At 45.8% G+C, this 5954-nt stretch overlaps 1 long non-coding RNA gene across 1 annotated transcript; it reads right to left on the bottom strand.

Moving 5' to 3' along the window:
- Positions 1 to 359: 359 nt before the first annotated feature.
- LOC122237878 lies at positions 360 to 2722 on the bottom strand. Its single transcript, XR_006216596.1, has 3 exons — positions 2632 to 2722; positions 2376 to 2464; positions 360 to 511 (listed from the first exon to the last, which is right to left on the bottom strand). It is a non-coding gene; the product is annotated as an uncharacterized LOC122237878 (long non-coding RNA).
- Between the last annotated feature and the right edge of the window lie 3232 nt (positions 2723 to 5954).

Raw genomic sequence — 5954 nt, 5'->3', positions numbered from 1 at the left:
AGAGAGGAAGAAGGCATATGTGTCTCCCCTTCCCTACCATTTTTTTGTTTTTTCTTTTGTTGTTGTTGTTGTTTGTTTTTTGCTCTGAATACCTGTTGGTGCCATTAACTGAGAAAGTGAGGACAGGCAGAGGAATTGGGGGCGGGGGGTAGGGGAGAAAGAGGACTCAGTTTTGAATACATTGAACCTGGTTGGAACCTAACCTAGCACTAGAACTCAGGGGAAAGGTCTGGAATGGAAACGAAATGCACTGAGACACACACCTATGTGTGTTATGTACTTACCACTTGCAGATTTGACCATGAGGGAAGGAGAAAGCAGTGAAGTCCAACATTTGAAGATTGAGCAGAAGAGAAGCTCAAAAAGGTGACTGATGTAAATAGTAGGGTAGGAGAAGGCCTGCAGAAGGGGAGGAGGGAGCCAATCCTGTCAAGAGTTCATGGTTAAGGAAGCGATGAGAATCTTTTGATTTTGGCAGTTGAACCACTGCTGGGCCTTCCAAGAGCATTTTCTGTAGGAGCAAAAGAGAGGTCTCAGATGAGATCGCATGGGGTCAGTGAAAGCCTAGCAAGCAAGGAAGTGGTGCTGGCTTTTCTCGGTAAGTCTGGAGATGAAGAAAGGGGAAGATTTCTAAGAGGAGACGAGCTGATAGGATTGTCTCTGTAGGTCAGGTATAGAGGTGGGAGTAGGTTTGTAGGCTAAGGAAAGAACACAAAGTGCAATATTAAAGACACAGGGGAGAGAGAAATACTGGAGCAAGACCCCGAAGGCAGTAAGTGGGATTACATTAAGGACTCAGAGGGGAGATTAACCTTGGAAAGGGGGAGAAGGACTTTTGGAGCCATTGACAGTTTGCAAACCCGAACATCCATGATAGGAAGTGGAGAGGCAGGTGAGAAAGGGTCAGGAGAGGTCTGTTAGGAGCAAAAGAGTGACAAGTTGGGGAAATCCACGTCTGATGGACTCTGTTCTCTCCATAAAGACAAACATGGTGTAGATGCTGAGCAGGGGTGGGGCTGTTCTCCATCAGTATCTCCTGATCTGAAAGGAGAGCAGAACTGAATCTGGGATTCTTGAACCCCTATAGTTGACCCTGCCATTATTCTCCGGCATAACCAAACGCATCAGTCCCATCGACCCAGACTAGGCTTCCCCCTTTTCAGCCTAGTCGATGCTTTTGAGCTTCAGCAGTCTTAGATTGGACTAAATGATCCCTTGGGACCTTTTAATTCTCTCATTGCTATTAGTAAGTGACAGTTCGTTCTAAAAAGCAGGGTTGAGAATGGCCGAATTAGGTATAGACACGGAATCTTAGAACTGATACTACTTTATATTTGGTAGTGGAACAAGAATGTGTTTGCTTATTCTAAATATCTCTTTTATGCCTCTTGGTAAATGGACCAAGATAACCACAATTCAGGGGGGAAAAAAGCTATGAATTCTAGGTTTAGGTGATGAAGATTCCAAATCACAAGTGTTTAATCTTCAATAAAGTAGTAAGCCCCGTTTGTGACATTTTAACTTCCATGTGTTTTAGCCCTGGAATGATTTATTGTACCTCTGCCTCACAAGGGGTCGAAGTTCAAAGTATTAACCACTTTTTTAGACCATGTATAAAATTTAGTGAAATCTTTATTCAGAGTGTAGAGAACAGTTTGTAAAGATTGCCATGTCCTCTGCTTCATTTATTATTTCTTCAGAATGGTAGAAATACAAATATAAAGGTCATGAAATTAGCCCGTGTATGAATTTAAATCAAGGGAAAGCAGTTTTCAAAAAGGTTTTATTTCTGCAGCCGAGAAGACAGAGCTCATCAGAAGTTAATAGAGGATAGCCAGTTTTATGAGTAACTGAAAAGAGCATTTGGGTGTGTTTCAGGGGGTTTTGAATAAGTGCTAATGGGTGGTTAAGCTGCGGATCAATTCTTAGACTTTGAAGTGCAAATCTGAAGTTTGCCCAAGTGGAATGGGGTTGGAAACTTAGGGTGAAGGAAGGACTACAAATCATATTGAAATTATTTGGTTAGCACTTAGTAAAAGATATGCCTCCTCTGCAGTTTGTATCATTTTTTGAAATGCTCAGGAAAGGAGAACTGAAAGCTTTATTTCCTCAACCTCCGTGAATCCCCCCCCGCCCCCCGCCATTGAAGCAATGTCCTGCCTTCTACATCCCGCTCCCAGGGCGAGGACTGAAAAATTGTGGATATATGTAATCAAAAGAAACAAATGATTTTTTTTTTTTTAAAGTGTTCCAAAAGTGAGTCTGCTGCACAGCCAAGGGTGTCCATCACTGACCCACAAGTATGTGGCAGTGGTGCCCGCAGTTACAATGCAGCCAGGTATGTGCTGGGCTCCAGACCCTTCTGTCCGACTTACCCGTTCCACACGGCCATTTCGAGTTTCCCGTGTCCCGAACTGGTCTTCCCCTCCTTCCTTCCATGCACCCCTCTTCTCGTGTCGTCTGTCTGTGAATAGCACAAGTATCCCTTCAGGTGCCCAAAGCAGACACTTGCCCCAGCCCACCCCCAACTCATGCATCCCGTCAGCAGGCCTGTTCATTCCACCTTCGAAACATCTCCCCTCCACCTGCTTCCTCCCACCTTCCGCTGCCTTAATCCCAGCCACTGCCTACCTTTGTTGGGTCACTCCGGGAGCTTCCCAGCTGGTCTCTAGGTCTCTACCGCTCTGTACTTTCAGCAGCCACAGTAACTGTTCTAAACTTCGAATCTGATCGTATCACTGTCACTTGAAACCATTAAATGCTTCCCCGTCGTCCTGAGGACAAAGTTCCTAAAGCTGCTGCCAGGCCCTCCCTCATCGGGCCCTGCTCTTCTCCGCCCCCCGCCCCCCTCCCCACGGTTGTCCTCCTCACGCCCTCCCCCACTCATGAACCTGTCTTCACCCTCATCTAGCACGTGGCCTCTGTAAGTGCTGTTCGGGCTCTGCCAGGGCTGTCCCTTCCCCCACCCCTCATCCTCCACTTCTCAGGGCTTGGCTCCCAGCTCCCAGTTCACTTCCTCTGGGAAACCTTTTTGACAACCATCGCACACGCCCCCACACCCAGCTGGCTTAGGTGCCTCTCCTGTAATCGCCCAGAGCATCTGGCATTTGCCCTGAATCCTGAGTCGTTTCCACTTGCCTGTCTTCCTCATAGACTGTGAGGTCCCTCTCCCACTGTCCCAGAAATGACCCACTGCTTACCATATGATGCCTGCTCACGATATTGAAAATTACGGAATTTTATTTGCAACACACACACACACACGCAACCAAACAAACTAGTTTGGGGCTGGTTTTTTTTTTTTTCTTTTTTCTTTTTTTTCTTTTAATTTACCTGAAGTGGAATAGCAAGATAGAGCATTTTGAAATAACCCAGGATGTCAGGAAGGATTGCACTCTTAGGTTGTGTAGAATGGCACCAGATTTTTGAAGGTTCATTTTTGAGACAGAAGAGGAAAATGTTTAAGAAGCACTGAAGGAAAGGGGGCCCACTGGGTGGCTCAGCTGGTTAAGCGTCTGACTCCGCATTTTGGCTCCCGTCATGATCTCACGGTTGTTGGTTGTGGGATTGAGCCCTGCTTGGGATTCTTTCTCTCTCTCCCTCTGCCCCTCTCTACCCCACCCCCTCAAAAACAAATAGACATTAAAAAAAAGAAACAAAGAAAGAAACACTTCAGGAAAAGAATGGAGTGCTTGGAAACCTGACATCTCTTCAAGTGACACAGATCATACTGATTGGCTCCTTAAGATTCTGGTTAAACCGAGAATCTTCCTTCACCCTAGCTCGGTGTCCCGTGTGTTTTGTACTAGAATTGTCACATACGAAAGCAGCTCTGGGTGGCCATTTGTTTTAATAATGGGATTAGGGGCATTGCAGGCTTTGCGTGACATTAAACATGGAACTGACTAATTCATTCTTGCCATGTAACCTTGTTTATGGGGTGGGATTGGATTAAATGGCTTGAAATGAGATGGCTGGACATTAGAGGTGTTTGGACTAAAATTCAGCCTACAGAGAAATGTGGGGCGAGTTTCGTACAAGTTATCTCCGCTGCCTGTGAGAAAAACTCCATCTGTTAAGGATTTTCTGTTTGTTTGTTTTTGCTGAGCATCGCGGTGGCTGTTGGTTAATAGAGTCCCGTAGGTAATTTTATTGCGGAAGGAACCAGGGTTCAGAGGTGTTAAATAATTAGCCCGTATCCCACCATGAATGAATGACCGAGCCAGGATGCCATTTCAAAGAAAAATCACTTTCCAGGGCCCCAGGCTCTCTTTAGATCAAGCATCTGGGATGACTTAGTTTTCTCAAAATAATTCTGAAATACCAATTTATATCCTGAAAAATCACAGCTTCTAACCAAAACATTAGACTTCTGCAAAAATTAATACACTTGAAAGAAACTTGTCAACGGTCGTACCAGCAGATGTGGGAACAGGATGGGATCAGGCACCGGGCAGTGCTGTCCCCACGACACATTTTGTTGACGTTTGGCAGCACCAGCGGCCCTTGTGCAGAGGAGGATTCTGAGCTTCAGGCTCCCCATCTGGGCGTCACTAGGTTCAGCATCAGGAGTAAACCCGAAAAAGGAAATTCCTACACAATTTAACCGTTTCTGAAAGCTCATCTCCTTTCACCTGCGCTCTTATAAATGCTATCATGTTCCTGCCAAAGAATCCATGTTTGGGGGTATGTAACTCAGGGTGAGAATAGCACGACAGACCGTCAGTATCACTGGTTTCTCAAATGCTGCTGTGCTTGCTGTATGATTTAATAAACCAGATCGATGTTTGGGGGGAAGGAAGGGGAGGGAGGGAGGGAGGAGAAGAAGAAGAGGAAGGAAATACGGAAACGCCAAGGGAGTGCTAAGCGCCAGACGGGGGCTTCAGAGCCCTTAACATTCTCTCATTTGAACCTCACAACAATCCATTCGTGGTAGTTGCTCTTTCGGTGTTACAGAAGAGAAAACCTAGGTTCAGTGAATGAACCAGGTCTCTGCCCTGCATTCTTTGTCAAAGAACGGCTCCTGAATCCCTTTGGGTTTTGGTCTATAGCTAGGTGACACTTGCCTCCGAGTGAACTGTCCCTCACATAATGCATGCTCCCTGGTTACTGGGCCAAGTCTATTCTTTGGTGGATGTGACCTTTTTCCCCCGGGAAAAGAAATCATACAGTATGCCGTGGTGGGTGCCGTCTTTAAGGAACTTTCAATATCAACCGATGCAGTGTTTTCCAAACTGGTTTAATATTTGTTATCTTTGCCATTTAAATGTAAGGAGGATGGGAGTTTTAAAAATTAATCTGTTTCGGGGTCCCTCCGTGGCTCAGTCGGTTAAGCGTCCAACTCTTGGTTTCAGCTCAGGTCATGATCTCATGGTTTGTGAGGTCGAGCCCTGTGTCGTACTCTGTGCCTGTTTGGGAGTATCTCTGTCCCTCTCTCTCTGCTTCTCCTCTCTCTCCCTCTCTCTGTCTTTCTCAAAATAAATTAATTTTGAAAAATATGAAAGCCTCTGAGGACAGGACTTAAAAAAAATTATTCTGTGTAAGAATAAGGGATCCTTAGTCCACAGAGGCACATATGACCCTTCTGTTTCAGGCATTCTTTAAAACCAGTAAACATTCATTGTCTACTTGCGACATGCCAGAGACTCTTCTGGAACACCAGATTTATAGCTGTTGTATTAGCTCCGACTAGTAGATTCTGGTGTAGTCTCAGTCTGGGGCACATGGTGTTGATTGCAAGTGACAGAAGCGTTGAGAAGACTGGAGAGCCACCCCCACAGAACTGGTGGTAACCGCTGAGCACAAGGGGCAGTGTTTTTAAGTTCTAGTCCCATGATCTCATTCGGTAGCCACTGCTGCTGCCATCACAAAAGCCGCTTCTGCCCCAGAAGCCACCACACCACTGCTTCCGTCTGAAGGAGAGAAGTGAGTTCCCCTTTCCGTCTACATTGTCA

Source organism: Panthera tigris, chromosome B1 (assembly GCF_018350195.1).
Source record: "Panthera tigris isolate Pti1 chromosome B1, P.tigris_Pti1_mat1.1, whole genome shotgun sequence".
NCBI classification, from domain to species: Eukaryota; Metazoa; Chordata; class Mammalia; order Carnivora; family Felidae; genus Panthera; species Panthera tigris.
Note: the sequence above shows the minus strand (reverse complement) of the source record. Positions and strands in the feature narration are given on the sequence as shown.